The sequence below is a fragment of the Stenella coeruleoalba genome, assembly GCF_951394435.1.
Source record: "Stenella coeruleoalba genome assembly, contig: scaffold_62, whole genome shotgun sequence".
In the NCBI taxonomy this organism is placed as follows: Eukaryota; Metazoa; Chordata; class Mammalia; order Artiodactyla; family Delphinidae; genus Stenella; species Stenella coeruleoalba.
Genome location: NW_027646189.1, coordinates 1021557 through 1038700, shown reverse-complemented (window position 1 = coordinate 1038700; position 17144 = coordinate 1021557). Strand labels below are relative to the sequence as shown.

Here is a 17144-nt window from a genome sequence, read left to right as displayed (position 1 = left end):
ACTAACACTCTCCCGACTTGGAGAGTCAGTCCCTTTAACCTCCTGTTTGGCCCAGTTTGCAATTTCTGCGGAAGATGAACAGGAATAGCGAGAACCAATGGAGACTAGCTGGAGGTGTCTGGACGGGCAAATTTAACTCTCATTTCCTACCAGGAAGAGGAATTAACCAAAGGCTCAGCGTGCCATGCCAGAATCAGATTAGGGCCTGAAGCCATCCTGCGGTGTTGCGGCCAGGTCACAAGAAAGCGAGTTGAAGAAAGGAGCTCAGGGGCACTGTAATTCACAAACCTGCAGAGTTATAAATGACAGCTATCGTCCAAAAATAGACTGAAGTAAGGCTGCCAAGAGGACTTGAAAGCGGGGCAGAATTGCAGGAAACCGATTTCAGGAGGTAGACTGGAATTGCATTGAAAGCATAGGAAAAGAGGCAGAACGTCCACAATGATGCACTTGGCCAAAAAGGGCGTATGCGGTTTTTCCTGAATATATTCAGGAAAAAACGCATACGCCCTTTTTGGCCAACCAAGCAAGCTTGCAAAGGAAATCTGCACTACAATGAAGTCTCACTTCCCCCCAGTCAAAAGGGCCATCTGAAAAAAGTGTAAAATCCAGAAAGGCAGGACAGGCCATGGAGAACTGGGAGCCTTGTTATGCTGATGGGCGGGATGTAAATTGCCAACAGACACTCGGGAGAAGTGTATGGTGTTTCCTGAAACATCTAAAAAACAAAGCAACAGAGCCTAGGGCACTGCTACTTATGGTCCTATAGCTTAGGGAAATTAAAATCAAAAAGACACAGCCACCCCAAAGTTTGGGACGCCTCTGTTTATAAGAACCTCGTTTACAGTACAAGTTCAACATCGCAGAAAGTGAAAAATGGATAAAGAAGTTGTGGTATTTACTTACAAAGCAATATCACTCAGCAATGAAATCTATGTCATCAGGCCCTTAGCATCACAATGAGTGGATTCAGGTATGATGATTCTAACTGAAATAAGTCACACAGAAAATGAACCATCATAAGATATCAGTAATACACGGAATGTAAACTTGGCTACACAGGAACTGAATTACAGAACAGAACAGGGTCTCAAATTTAGAAAACCAACTTATGCTTGCTTAAGGGTAAAGGTGAGTTGGGGTGCTGCATAAAACCAGAGATTGAAATGAGCACAGATAAAGTTCCTTAAGCCAAATATGGAATAGACAAGAGCTACTCCTTGCTCAACGAAATGGACTCAACACCGCATATTAAACGCCTAAGAATGTACCTGACTAGTAAGTATCTTAAAACCTATGGATTGCTATGTCTCCGAAAGAGAATCAAGCATGTGTACAGGGGCATAAACGCAGCAGTGATAGGATTGGAGAGGTTCGGTGAGCAAATGAAGACCCTTTGAAGTCATATTGCATGGTACCCATTCCACAGGTCTCAACTCTCCAGGTTTAAGGTATTCTTCCTTCAGCTAAAACATGCATGTGGAACCCAAGTATGATCAACCATGTGAACGGGACACGTGTTCAAATATGTCTCAGTTTTCCTCCCCTGGTACTCGGGTGCAACATTCCAGACGCTTTACTAACACTCTCCCCACTTGGAGAGTCAGCGCCTTTAACCTCCTGTTTGGCCCAGTTTGCAATTTCTGCGGAAGATGAACAGGAATAGCGAGAACCAATGAGAGGCTAGCTGGAGGTGTCTGGACGGGCAAATTTAACTCTCATTTCCCACCAGGAAGAGGAAATAACCAAAGGCTCAGCGTGCCGTACCGGAACCAGATTAGGGCCTGAAGCCATCCTGCGGTGTTGCGGCCAGCTCAAAAGAAAGCGAGTTGAAGAAAGGAGCTCAGGGGCACTGTAATTCACAAACCTGCAGAGTTATAAATGACAGCTATCGTCCAAAAATAGACTGAAGTAAGGCTGCCAAGAGGACTTGAAAGCGGGGCAGAATTGCAGGAAACCGATTTCAGGAGGTAGACTGGAATTGCATTGAAAGCATAGGAAAAGAGGCAGAACGTCCACAATGATGCACTTGGCCAAAAAGGGCGTATGCGTTTTTTCCTGAATATATTCAGGAAAAAACGCATACGCCCTTTTTGGCCAACCAAGCAAGCTTGCAAAGGAAATCTGCAGTACAATGAAGTCTCACTTCCCCCTGGTCAAAAGGGCCATCTGAAAAAAGTGTAAAATCCAGAAAGGCAGGACAGGCCATGGAGAACTGGGAGCCTTGTTATGCTGATGGGCGGGATGTAAATTGCCAACAACCACTCGGGAGAAGTGTATGGTGTTTCCTGAAACATCTAAAAAACAAAGCAACAGAACCTAGGGCACTGCCACTTATGGTCCTATAGCTTAGGGAAATTAAAATCAAAAAGACACAGCCACCCCAAAGTTTGGAACGGCTCTGTTTACAAGAACCTCGTTTACAGTACAAGTTCAACATCGCAGAAAGTGAAAAATGGAGAAAGAAGTTGTGGTATTTACTTACAAAGCAATATCACTCAGCAATGAAATCTGTATCATCAGGCCCTTAGCAGCACAATGAGTGTATTCAGGTATGATGATTCTAACTGAAGTAAGTCACACAGAAAAAGAAACATCATAAGATATCAGTAATACACGGAATGTAAACTTGGCTACACAGGAACTGAATTACAGAACAGAACAGGGTCTCAAATTTAGAAAACCAACTTATGCTTGCTTAAGGGGAAAGGTGAGTTGGGGTGCTGCATAAAACCAGAGATTGAAATGAGCACAGATAAAGTTCCTTAAGTCAAATATGGAATAGACAAGAGCTACTCCTTGCTCAACGAAATGGACTCAACACTGCATATTAAACGCCTAAGAATGTACCTGACTAGTAAGTATCTTAAAACCTATGGATTGCTATGTCTCCGAAAGAGAATCAAGCATGTGAACAGGGGCATAAACGCAGCAGTGATAGGATTGGAGAGGTTCGGTGAGCAAATGAAGACCCTTTGAAGTCATATTGCATGGTACCCATTACACGGGTCTCAACTCTCCAGGTTTAAGGTATTCTTCCTTCAGCTAAAACATGCATGTGGAACCCAAGTATGATCAACCATGTGAACGGGAGACGTGTTCAAATATGTCTCAGTTTTCCTCCCCTGGTACTCGGGTGCAACATTCCAGACGCTTTACTAACACTCTCCCCACTTGGAGAGTCAGCACCTTTAACCTCCTGTTTGGCCCAGTTTGCAATTTCTGCGGAAGATGAACAGGAATAGCGAGAACCAATGAGAGACTAGCTGGAGGTGTCTGGACGGGCAAATTTAACTCTCATTTCCCACCAGGAAGAGGAAATAACCAAAGGCTCAGCGTGCCGTGCCGGAACCAGTTTAGGGCCTGAAGACATCCTGCGGTGTTGCGGCCAGGTCACAAGAAAGCAAGTTGAAGAAAGGAGCTCAGGGGCACTGTAATTCACAAACCTGCAGAGTTATAAATGACAGCTATCGTCCAAAAATAGACTGAAGTAAGGCTGCCAAGAGGACTTGAAAGCGGGGCAGAATTGCAGGAAACCGATTTCAGGAGGTAGACTGGAATTGCATTGAAAGCATAGGAAAAGAGGCAGAACGTCCACAATGATGCACTTGGCCAAAAAGGGCGTATGCGTTTTTTCCTGAATATATTCAGGAAAAAACGCATACGCCCTTTTTGGCCAACCAAGCAAGCTTGCAAAGGAAATCTGCACTACAATGAAGTCTCACTTCCCCCCGGTCAAAACGGCCATCTGAAAAAAGTGTAAAATCCAGAAAGGCAGGACAGGCCATGGAGAACTGGGAGCCTTGTTATGCTGATGGGCGGGATGTAAATTGCCAACAACCACTCAGGAGAAGTGTATGGTGTTTCCTGAAACATCTAAAAAACAAAGCAACAGAGCCTAGGGCACTTCCACTTATGGTCCTATAGCTTAGGGAAATTAAAATCAAAAAGACACAGCCACCCCAAAGTTTGGGACGCCTCCGTTTACAAGAACCTCGTTTACCGTACAAGTTCAATATCACAGAAAGTGAAAAATGGATAAAGAACTTGTGGTACTTACGTACAATGCAGTATCACTCAGCAATGAAATCTATGTCATCAGGCCCGTAGCAGCATAATGAGTGGATTCAGGTACGATGATTCTAACTGAAATAAGTCACACAGAAAAAGAAACATCATAAGATATCACTAATACACGGAATGTAAACTTGGCTACACAGGAACTGCATTCCAAAACAGAACAGGGTCTCAAATTTAGAAAACCAACTTATGCTTGCTTAAGGGGAAAGGTGAGTTGGGGTGCTGCATAAAACCAGAGATTGAAATGAGCACAGATAAAGTTCCTTAAGCCAAATATGGAATAGACAAGAGCTACTCCTTGCTCAACGAAATGGACTCAACACCGCATATTAAACGCCTAAGAATGTACCTGACTAGTAATTATCTTAAAACCTATGGATTGCTATGTCTCCGAAAGAGAATCAAGCATGTGTACAGGGGCATAAACGCAGCAGTGATAGGATTGGAGAGGTTCGGTGAGCAAATGAAGACCCTTTGAAATCATATTGCATGGTACCCATTCCACGGGTTTCAACTACCCAGGTTTAAGGTATTCTTCCTTCAGCTAAAATATGCATGTGGAACCCAGAGTATGATCAACCATGTGATCGGGAGACGTGTTCAAATATGTCTCAGTTTTCGTACCCTGGTACTCGGGTGCAACATTCCAGACGCTTTACTAACACTCTCCCCACTTGGAGAGTCAGTCCCTTTAACCTCCTGTTTGGCCCAGTTTGCAATTTCTGCGGAAGATGAACAGGAATAGCGAGAACCAATGAGAGGCTAGCTGGAGGTGTCTGGACGGGCAAATTTAACTCTCATTTCCCACCAGGAAGAGGAATTAACCAAAGGCTCAGCATGCCGGACCGGAACCAGATTAGGGCCTGAAGCCATCTTGTGGTGTTGCGGCCAGGTCACAAGAAAGCGAGTTGAAGAAAGGAGCTCAGGGGCACTGTAATTCACAAACCTGCAGAGTTATAAATGACAGCTATCGTCCAAAAATAGACTGAAGTAAGGCTGCCAAGAGGACTTGAAAGCGGGGCAGAATTGCAGGAAACCGATTTCAGGAGGTAGACTGGAATTGCATTGAAAGCATAGGAAAAGAGGCAGAACGTCCACAATGATGCACTTGGCCAAAAAGGGCGTATGCGGTTTTTCCTGAATATATTCAGGAAAAAACTCATACGCCCTTTTTGGCCAACCAAGCAAGCTTGCAAAGGAAATCTGCACTACAATGAAGTCTCACTTCCCCCCGGTCAAAAGGGCCATCTGAATAAAGTGTAAAATCCAGAAAGGCAGGACAGGCCATGGAGAACTGGGAGCCTTGTTATGCTGATGGGCGGGATGTAAATTGCCAACAGACACTCGGGAGAAGTGTATGGTGTTTCCTGAAACATCTAAAAAACAAAGCAACAGAGCCTAGGGCACTGCCACTTATGGTCCTATAGCTTAGGGAAATTAAAATCAAAAAGACACAGCCACCCCAAAGTTTGGGACGCCTCTGTTTACAAGAACCTCGTTTACAGTACAAGTTCAACATCGCAGAAAGTGAAAAATGGATAAAGAAGTTGTGGTATTTACTTACAAAGCAATATCACTCAGCAATGAAGTCTATGTCATCAGGCCCTTAGCATCACAATGAGTGGATTAAGGTATGATGATTCTAACTGAAATAAGTCACACAGAAAAAGAAACATCATAAGATATCAGTAATACACGGAATGTAAACTTGGCTACACAGGAACTGAATTACAGAACAGAACAGGGTCTCAAATTTAGAAAACCAACTTATGCTTGCTTAAGGGTAAAGGTGAGTTGGGGTGCTGCATAAAACCAGAGATTGAAATGAGCACAGATAAATTTCCTTAAGTCAAATATGGAATAGACAAGAGCTACTCCTTGCTCAACGAAATGGACTCAACACCACATATTAAACGCCTAAGAATGTACCTGACTAGTAAGTATCGTAAAACCTATGGATTGCTATGTCTCCGAAAGAGAATCAAGCATGTGTACAGGGGCATAAACGCAGCAGTGATAGGATTGGAGAGGTTCGGTGAGCAAATGAAGACCCTTTGAAGTCATATTGCATGGTACCCATTACACGGGTCTCAACTCTCCAGGTTTAAGGTATTCTTACTTCAGCTAAAACATGCATGTGGAACCCAAGTATGATCAACCATGTGAACGGGAGACGTGTTCAAATATGTCTCAGTTTTCCTCCCCTGGTACTCGGGTGCAACATTCCAGACGCTTTACTAACACTCTCCCCACTTGGAGAGTCAGCGCCTTTAACCTCCTGTTTGGCCCAGTTTGCAATTTCTGCGGAAGATGAACAGGAATAGTGAGAACCAATGAGAGGCTAGCTGGAGGTGTCTGGACGGGCAAATTTAACTCTCATTTCCCACCAGGAAGAGGAATTAACCAAAGGCTCAGCGTGCCGGGCCGGAACCAGATTAGGGCCTGAAGCCATCCTGCGGTGTTGCGGCCAGGTCACAAGAAAGCGAGTTGAAGAAAGGAGCTCAGGGGCACTGTAATTCACAAACCTGCAGAGTTATAAATGACAGCTATCGTCCAAAAATAGACTGAAGTAAGGCTGCCAAGAGGACTTGAAAGCGGGGCAGAATTGCAGGAAACCGATTTCAGGAGGTAGACTGGAATTGCATTGAAAGCATAGGAAAAGAGGCAGAACGTCCACAATGATGCACTTGGCCAAAAAGGGCGTATGCGTTTTTTCCTGAATATATTCAGGAAAAAACGCATACGCCCTTTTTGGCCAACCAAGCAAGCTTGCAAAGGAAATCTGCACTACAATGAAGTCTCACTTCCCCCCGGTCAAAAGGGCCATCTGAAAAAAGTGTAAAATCCAGAAAGGCAGGACAGGCCATGGAGAACTGGGAGCCTTGTTATGCTGATGGGCGGGATGTAAATTGCCAACAACCACTCGGGAGAAGTGTATGGTGTTTCCTGAAACATCTAAAAAACAAAGCAACAGAACCTAGGGCACTTCCACTTATGGTCCTATAGCTTAGGGAAATTAAAATCAAAAAGACACAGCCACCCCAAAGTTTGGAACGGCTCTGTTTACAAGAACCTCGTTTACAGTACAAGTTCAACATCGCAGAAAGTGAAAAATGGATAAAGAAGTTGTGGTATTTACTTACAAAGCAATATCACTCAGCAATGAAATCTGTGTCATCAGGCCCTTAACAGCACAATGAGTGGATTCAGGTATGATGATTCTAACTGAAGTAAGTCACACAGAAAAAGAAACATCATAAGATATCAGTAATACACGGAATGTAAACTTGGCTACACAGGAACTGAATTACAGAACAGAACAGGGTCTCAAATTTAGAAAACCAACATATGCTTGCTTAAGGGTAAAGGTGAGTTGGGGTGCTGCATAAAACCAGAGATTGAAATGAGCACAGATAAAGTTCCTTAAGTCAAATATGGAATAGACAAGAGCTACTCCTTGCTCAACGAAATGGACTCAACACCGCATATTAAACGCCTAAGAATGTACCTGACTAGTAAGTATCTTAAAACCTATGGATTGCTATGTCTCCGAAAGAGAATCAAGCATGTGTACAGGGGCATAAACGCAGCAGTGATAGGATTGGAGAGGTTCGGTGAGCAAATGAAGACCCTTTGAAGTCATATTGCATGGTACCCATTACACGGGTCTTAACTCTCCAGGTTTAAGGTATTCTTCCTTCAGCTAAAACATGCATGTGGAACCCAAGTATGATCAACCATGTGAACGGGAGACGTGTTCAAATATGTCTCAGTTTTCCTCCCCTGGTACTCGGGTGCAACATTCCAGACGCTTTACTAACACTCTCCCCACTTGGAGAGTCAGCGCCTTTAACCTCCTGTTTGGCCCAGTTTGCAATTTCTGCGGAAGATGAACAGGAATAGCGAGAACCAATGAGAGGCTAGCTGGAGGTGTCTGGACGGGCAAATTTAACTCTCATTTCCCACCAGGAAGAGGAATTAACCAAAGGCTCAGCGTGCCGGGCCGGAACCAGATTAGGGCCTGAAGCCATCCTGCGGTGTTGCGGCCAGGTCACAAGAAAGCGAGTTGAAGAAAGGAGCTCAGGGGCACTGTAATTCACAAACCTGCAGAGTTATAAATGACAGCTATCGTCCAAAAATAGACTGAAGTAAGGCTGCCAAGAGGACTTGAAAGCGGGGCAGAATTGCAGGAAACCGATTTCAGGAGGTAGACTGGAATTGCATTGAAAGCATAGGAAAAGAGGCAGAACGTCCACAATGATGCACTTGGCCAAAAAGGGCGTATGCGTTTTTTCCTGAATATATTCAGGAAAAAACGCATACGCCCTTTTTGGCCAACCAAGCAAGCTTGCAAAGGAAATCTGCACTACAATGAAGTCTCACTTCCCCCCGGTCAAAAGGGCCATCTGAAAAAAGTGTAAAATCCAGAAAGGCAGAACAGGCCATGGAGAACTGGGAGCCTTGTTATGCTGATGGGCGGGATGTAAATTGCCAACAGACACTCGGGAGAAGTGTATGGTGTTTCCTGAAACATCTAAAAAACAAAGCAACAGAGCCTAGGGCACTGCCGCTTATGGTCCTATAGCTTACGGAAATTAAAATCAAAAAGACACAGCCACCCCAAAGTTTGGGACGCCTCTGTTTACAAGAACCTCGTTTACCGTACAAGTTCAACATCGCAGAAAGTGAAAAATGGATAAAGAAGTTGTGGTATTTACTTACAAAGCAATATCACTCAGCAATGAAGTCTATGTCATCAGGCCCTTAGCATCACAATGAGTGGATTCAGGTATGATGATTCTAACTGAAATAAGTCACACAGAAAAAGAAACATCATAAGATATCAGTAATACACGGAATGTAAACTTGGCTACACAGGAACTGAATTACAGAACAGAACAGGGTCTCTAATTTAGAAAACAAACTTATGCTTGCTTAAGGGTAAAGGTGAGTTGGGGTGCTGCATAAAACCAGAGATTGAAATGAGCACAGATAAAGTTCCTTAAGCCAAACATGGAATAGACAAGAGCTACTCCTTGCTCAACGAAATGGACTCAACACCGGATATTAAACGCCTAAGAATGTACCTGACTAGTAAGTATCGTAAAACCTATGGATTGCTATGTCTCCGAAAGAGAATCAAGCATGTGTACAGGGGCATAAACGCAGCAGTGATAGGATTGGAGAGGTTCGGTGAGCAAATGAAGACCCTTTGAAGTCATATTGCATGGTACCCATTACACGGGTCTCAACTCTCCAGGTTTAAGGTATTCTTCCTTCAGCTAAAACATGCATGTGGAACCCAAGTATGATCAACCATGTGAACGGGAGACGTGTTCAAATATGTCTCAGTTTTCCTCCCCTGGTACTCGGGTGCAACATTCCAGACGCTTTACTAACACTCTCCCCACTTGGAGAGTCAGCGCCTTTAACCTCCTGTTTGGCCCAGTTTGCAATTTCTGCGGAAGATGAACAGGAATAGCGAGAACCAATGAGAGGCTAGCTGGAGGTGTCTGGACGGGCAAATTTAACTCTCATTTCCCACCAGGAAGAGGAATTAACCAAAGGCTCAGCGTGCCGGGCCGGAACCAGATTAGGGCCTGAAGCCATCCTGCGGTGTTGCGGCCAGGTCACAAGAAAGCGAGTTGAAGAAAGGAGCTCAGGGGCACTGTAATTCACAAACCTGCAGAGTTATAAATGACAGCTATCGTCCAAAAATAGACTGAAGTAAGGCTGCCAAGAGGACTTGAAAGCGGGGCAGAATTGCAGGAAACCGATTTCAGGAGGTAGACTGGAATTGCATTGAAAGCATAGGAAAAGAGGCAGAACGTCCACAATGATGCACTTGGCCAAAAAGGGCGTATGCGTTTTTTCCTGAATATATTCAGGAAAAAACGCATACGCCCTTTTTGGCCAACCAAGCAAGCTTGCAAAGGAAATCTGCACTACAATGAAGTCTCACTTCCCCCCGGTCAAAAGGGCCATCTGAAAAAAGTGTAAAATCCAGAAAGGCAGGACAGGCCATGGAGAACTGGGAGCCTTGTTATGCTGATGGGCGGGATGTAAATTGCCAACAACCACTCGGGAGAAGTGTATGGTGTTTCCTGAAACATCTAAAAAACAAAGCAACAGAACCTAGGGCACTTCCACTTATGGTCCTATAGCTTAGGGAAATTAAAATCAAAAAGACACAGCCACCCCAAAGTTTGGAACGGCTCTGTTTACAAGAACCTCGTTTACAGTACAAGTTCAACATCGCAGAAAGTGAAAAATGGATAAAGAAGTTGTGGTATTTACTTACAAAGCAATATCACTCAGCAATGAAATCTGTGTCATCAGGCCCTTAGCAGCACAATGAGTGGATTCAGGTATGATGATTCTAACTGAAGTAAGTCACACAGAAAAAGAAACATCATAAGATATCAGTAATACACGGAATGTAAACTTGGCTACACAGGAACTGAATTACAGAACAGAACAGGGTCTCAAATTTAGAAAACCAACTTATGCTTGCTTAAGGGTAAAGGTGAGTTGGGGTGCTGCATAAAACCAGAGATTGAAATGAGCACAGATAAAGTTCCTTAAGTCAAATATGGAATAGACAAGAGCTACTCCTTGCTCAACGAAATGGACTCAACACCGCATATTAAACGCCTAAGAATGTACCTGACTAGTAAGTATCTTAAAACCTATGGATTGCTATGTCTCCGAAAGAGAATCAAGCATGTGTACAGGGGCATAAACGCAGCAGTGATAGGATTGGAGAGGTTCGGTGAGCAAATGAAGACCCTTTGAAGTCATATTGCATGGTACCCATTACACGGGTCTTAACTCTCCAGGTTTAAGGTATTCTTCCTTCAGCTAAAACATGCATGTGGAACCCAAGTATGATCAACCATGTGAACGGGAGACGTGTTCAAATATGTCTCAGTTTTCCTCCCCTGGTACTCGGGTGCAACATTCCAGACGCTTTACTAACACTCTCCCCACTTGGAGAGTCAGCGCCTTTAACCTCCTGTTTGGCCCAGTTTGCAATTTCCGCGGAAGATGAACAGGAATAGCGAGAACCAATGAGAGACTAGCTGGAGGTGTCTGGACGGGCAAATTTAACTCTCATTTCCCACCAGGAAGAGGAAATAACCAAAGGCTCAGCGTGCTGTGCTGGAACCAGATTAGGGCCTGAAGCCATCCTGCGGTGTTGCGGCCAGGTCACAAGAAAGCGAGTTGAAGAAAGGAGCTCAGGGGCACTGTAATTCACAAACCTGCAGAGTTATAAATGACAGCTATCGTCCAAAAATAGACTGAAGTAAGGCTGCCAAGAGGACTTGAAAGCGGGGCAGAATTGCAGGAAACCGATTTCAGGAGGTAGACTGGAATTGCATTGAAAGCATAGGAAAAGAGGCAGAACGTCCACAATGATGCACTTGGCCAAAAAGGGCGTATGCGTTTTTTCCTGAATATATTCAGGAAAAAACGCATACGCCCTATTTGGCCAACCAAGCAAGCTTGCAAAGGAAATCTGCACTACAATGAAGTCTCACTTCCCCCCGGTCAAAAGGGCCATCTGAAAAAAGTGTAAAATCCAGAAAGGCAGGACAGGCCATGGAGAACTGGGAGCCTTGTTATGCTGATGGGCGGGATGTAAATTGCCAACAACCACTCGGGAGAAGTGTATGGTGTTTCCTGAAACATCTAAAAAACAAAGCAACAGAACCTAGGGCACTTCCACTTATGGTCCTATAGCTTAGGGAAATTAAAATCAAAAAGACACAGCCACCCCAAAGTTTGGAACGGCTCTGTTTACAAGAACCTCGTTTACAGTACAAGTTCAACATCGCAGAAAGTGAAAAATGGATAAAGAAGTTGTGGTATTTACTTACAAAGCAATATCACTCAGCAATGAAATCTGTGTCATCAGGCCCTTAACAGCACAATGAGTGGATTCAGGTATGATGATTCTAACTGAAGTAAGTCACACAGAAAAAGAAACATCATAAGATATCAGTAATACACGGAATGTAAACTTGGCTACACAGGAACTGAATTACAGAACAGAACAGGGTCTCAAATTTAGAAAACCAACATATGCTTGCTTAAGGGTAAAGGTGAGTTGGGGTGCTGCATAAAACCAGAGATTGAAATGAGCACAGATAAAGTTCCTTAAGTCAAATATGGAATAGACAAGAGCTACTCCTTGCTCAACGAAATGGACTCAACACCGCATATTAAACGCCTAAGAATGTACCTGACTAGTAAGTATCTTAAAACCTATGGATTGCTATGTCTCCGAAAGAGAATCAAGCATGTGTACAGGGGCATAAACGCAGCAGTGATAGGATTGGAGAGGTTCGGTGAGCAAATGAAGACCCTTTGAAGTCATATTGCATGGTACCCATTACACGGGTCTTAACTCTCCAGGTTTAAGGTATTCTTCCTTCAGCTAAAACATGCATGTGGAACCCAAGTATGATCAACCATGTGAACGGGAGACGTGTTCAAATATGTCTCAGTTTTCCTCCCCTGGTACTCGGGTGCAACATTCCAGACGCTTTACTAACACTCTCCCCACTTGGAGAGTCAGCGCCTTTAACCTCCTGTTTGGCCCAGTTTGCAATTTCTGCGGAAGATGAACAGGAATAGCGAGAACCAATGAGAGGCTAGCTGGAGGTGTCTGGACGGGCAAATTTAACTCTCATTTCCCACCAGGAAGAGGAATTAACCAAAGGCTCAGCGTGCCGGGCCGGAACCAGATTAGGGCCTGAAGCCATCCTGCGGTGTTGCGGCCAGGTCACAAGAAAGCGAGTTGAAGAAAGGAGCTCAGGGGCACTGTAATTCACAAACCTGCAGAGTTATAAATGACAGCTATCGTCCAAAAATAGACTGAAGTAAGGCTGCCAAGAGGACTTGAAAGCGGGGCAGAATTGCAGGAAACCGATTTCAGGAGGTAGACTGGAATTGCATTGAAAGCATAGGAAAAGAGGCAGAACGTCCACAATGATGCACTTGGCCAAAAAGGGCGTATGCGTTTTTTCCTGAATATATTCAGGAAAAAACGCATACGCCCTTTTTGGCCAACCAAGCAAGCTTGCAAAGGAAATCTGCACTACAATGAAGTCTCACTTCCCCCCGGTCAAAAGGGCCATCTGAAAAAAGTGTAAAATCCAGAAAGGCAGAACAGGCCATGGAGAACTGGGAGCCTTGTTATGCTGATGGGCGGGATGTAAATTGCCAACAGACACTCGGGAGAAGTGTATGGTGTTTCCTGAAACATCTAAAAAACAAAGCAACAGAGCCTAGGGCACTGCCGCTTATGGTCCTATAGCTTACGGAAATTAAAATCAAAAAGACACAGCCACCCCAAAGTTTGGGACGCCTCTGTTTACAAGAACCTCGTTTACCGTACAAGTTCAACATCGCAGAAAGTGAAAAATGGATAAAGAAGTTGTGGTATTTACTTACAAAGCAATATCACTCAGCAATGAAGTCTATGTCATCAGGCCCTTAGCATCACAATGAGTGGATTCAGGTATGATGATTCTAACTGAAATAAGTCACACAGAAAAAGAAACATCATAAGATATCAGTAATACACGGAATGTAAACTTGGCTACACAGGAACTGAATTACAGAACAGAACAGGGTCTCTAATTTAGAAAACAAACTTATGCTTGCTTAAGGGTAAAGGTGAGTTGGGGTGCTGCATAAAACCAGAGATTGAAATGAGCACAGATAAAGTTCCTTAAGCCAAACATGGAATAGACAAGAGCTACTCCTTGCTCAACGAAATGGACTCAACACCGGATATTAAACGCCTAAGAATGTACCTGACTAGTAAGTATCGTAAAACCTATGGATTGCTATGTCTCCGAAAGAGAATCAAGCATGTGTACAGGGGCATAAACGCAGCAGTGATAGGATTGGAGAGGTTCGGTGAGCAAATGAAGACCCTTTGAAGTCATATTGCATGGTACCCATTACACGGGTCTCAACTCTCCAGGTTTAAGGTATTCTTCCTTCAGCTAAAACATGCATGTGGAACCCAAGTATGATCAACCATGTGAACGGGAGACGTGTTCAAATATGTCTCAGTTTTCCTCCCCTGGTACTCGGGTGCAACATTCCAGACGCTTTACTAACACTCTCCCCACTTGGAGAGTCAGCGCCTTTAACCTCCTGTTTGGCCCAGTTTGCAATTTCTGCGGAAGATGAACAGGAATAGCGAGAACCAATGAGAGGCTAGCTGGAGGTGTCTGGACGGGCAAATTTAACTCTCATTTCCCACCAGGAAGAGGAATTAACCAAAGGCTCAGCGTGCCGGGCCGGAACCAGATTAGGGCCTGAAGCCATCCTGCGGTGTTGCGGCCAGGTCACAAGAAAGCGAGTTGAAGAAAGGAGCTCAGGGGCACTGTAATTCACAAACCTGCAGAGTTATAAATGACAGCTATCGTCCAAAAATAGACTGAAGTAAGGCTGCCAAGAGGACTTGAAAGCGGGGCAGAATTGCAGGAAACCGATTTCAGGAGGTAGACTGGAATTGCATTGAAAGCATAGGAAAAGAGGCAGAACGTCCACAATGATGCACTTGGCCAAAAAGGGCGTATGCGTTTTTTCCTGAATATATTCAGGAAAAAACGCATACGCCCTTTTTGGCCAACCAAGCAAGCTTGCAAAGGAAATCTGCACTACAATGAAGTCTCACTTCCCCCCGGTCAAAAGGGCCATCTGAAAAAAGTGTAAAATCCAGAAAGGCAGGACAGGCCATGGAGAACTGGGAGCCTTGTTATGCTGATGGGCGGGATGTAAATTGCCAACAACCACTCGGGAGAAGTGTATGGTGTTTCCTGAAACATCTAAAAAACAAAGCAACAGAACCTAGGGCACTTCCACTTATGGTCCTATAGCTTAGGGAAATTAAAATCAAAAAGACACAGCCACCCCAAAGTTTGGAACGGCTCTGTTTACAAGAACCTCGTTTACAGTACAAGTTCAACATCGCAGAAAGTGAAAAATGGATAAAGAAGTTGTGGTATTTACTTACAAAGCAATATCACTCAGCAATGAAATCTGTGTCATCAGGCCCTTAGCAGCACAATGAGTGGATTCAGGTATGATGATTCTAACTGAAGTAAGTCACACAGAAAAAGAAACATCATAAGATATCAGTAATACACGGAATGTAAACTTGGCTACACAGGAACTGAATTACAGAACAGAACAGGGTCTCAAATTTAGAAAACCAACTTATGCTTGCTTAAGGGTAAAGGTGAGTTGGGGTGCTGCATAAAACCAGAGATTGAAATGAGCACAGATAAAGTTCCTTAAGTCAAATATGGAATAGACAAGAGCTACTCCTTGCTCAACGAAATGGACTCAACACCGCATATTAAACGCCTAAGAATGTACCTGACTAGTAAGTATCTTAAAACCTATGGATTGCTATGTCTCCGAAAGAGAATCAAGCATGTGTACAGGGGCATAAACGCAGCAGTGATAGGATTGGAGAGGTTCGGTGAGCAAATGAAGACCCTTTGAAGTCATATTGCATGGTACCCATTACACGGGTCTTAACTCTCCAGGTTTAAGGTATTCTTCCTTCAGCTAAAACATGCATGTGGAACCCAAGTATGATCAACCATGTGAACGGGAGACGTGTTCAAATATGTCTCAGTTTTCCTCCCCTGGTACTCGGGTGCAACATTCCAGACGCTTTACTAACACTCTCCCCACTTGGAGAGTCAGCGCCTTTAACCTCCTGTTTGGCCCAGTTTGCAATTTCCGCGGAAGATGAACAGGAATAGCGAGAACCAATGAGAGACTAGCTGGAGGTGTCTGGACGGGCAAATTTAACTCTCATTTCCCACCAGGAAGAGGAAATAACCAAAGGCTCAGCGTGCTGTGCTGGAACCAGATTAGGGCCTGAAGCCATCCTGCGGTGTTGCGGCCAGGTCACAAGAAAGCGAGTTGAAGAAAGGAGCTCAGGGGCACTGTAATTCACAAACCTGCAGAGTTATAAATGACAGCTATCGTCCAAAAATAGACTGAAGTAAGGCTGCCAAGAGGACTTGAAAGCGGGGCAGAATTGCAGGAAACCGATTTCAGGAGGTAGACTGGAATTGCATTGAAAGCATAGGAAAAGAGGCAGAACGTCCACAATGATGCACTTGGCCAAAAAGGGCGTATGCGTTTTTTCCTGAATATATTCAGGAAAAAACGCATACGCCCTATTTGGCCAACCAAGCAAGCTTGCAAAGGAAATCTGCACTACAATGAAGTCTCACTTCCCCCCGGTCAAAAGGGCCATCTGAAAAAAGTGTAAAATCCAGAAAGGCAGGACAGGCCATGGAGAACTGGGAGCCTTGTTATGCTGATGGGCGGGATGTAAATTGCCAACAGACACTCGGGAGAAGTGTATGGTGTTTCCTGAAACATCTAAAAAACAAAGCAACAGAGCCTAGGGCACTGCCGCTTATGGTCCTATAGCTTAGGGAAATTAAAATCAAAAAGACACAGCCACCCCAAAGTTTGGGACGCCTCTGTTTACAAGAACCTCGTTTAGAGTACAAGTTCAACATCGCAGAAAGTGAAAAATGGATAAAGAAGTTGTGGTATTTACTTACAAAGCAATATCACTCAGCAATGAAATCTATGTCATCAGGCCCTTAGCATCACAATGAGTGGATTCAGGTATGATGATTCTAACTGAAGTAAGTCACACAGAAAAAGAAACATCATAAGATATCAGTAATACACGGAATGTAAACTTGGCTACACAGGAACTGAATTACAGAACAGAACAGGGTCTCAAATTTAGAAAACCAACTTATGCTTGCTTAAGGGTAAAGGTGAGTTGGGGTGCTGCATAAAACCAGAGATTGAAATGAGCACAGATTAAGTTTCTTAAGTCAAATATGGAATAGACAAGAGCTACTCCTTGCTCAACGAAATGGACTCAACACCGCATATTAAACGCCTAAGAATGTACCTGACTAGTAAGTATCTTAAAACCTATGGATTGCTATGTCTCCGAAAGAGAATCAAGCATGTGTACAGGGGCATAAACGCAG

At 44.0% G+C, this 17144-nt stretch overlaps 1 long non-coding RNA gene across 29 annotated transcripts in view; it reads right to left on the bottom strand.

Annotated features, from left to right (window-relative positions):
- LOC307181269 overlaps positions 1–17144 on the bottom strand; it is a 1277915-nt gene that overhangs the window by 297686 nt on the left and 963085 nt on the right. The window lies entirely within an intron of this gene.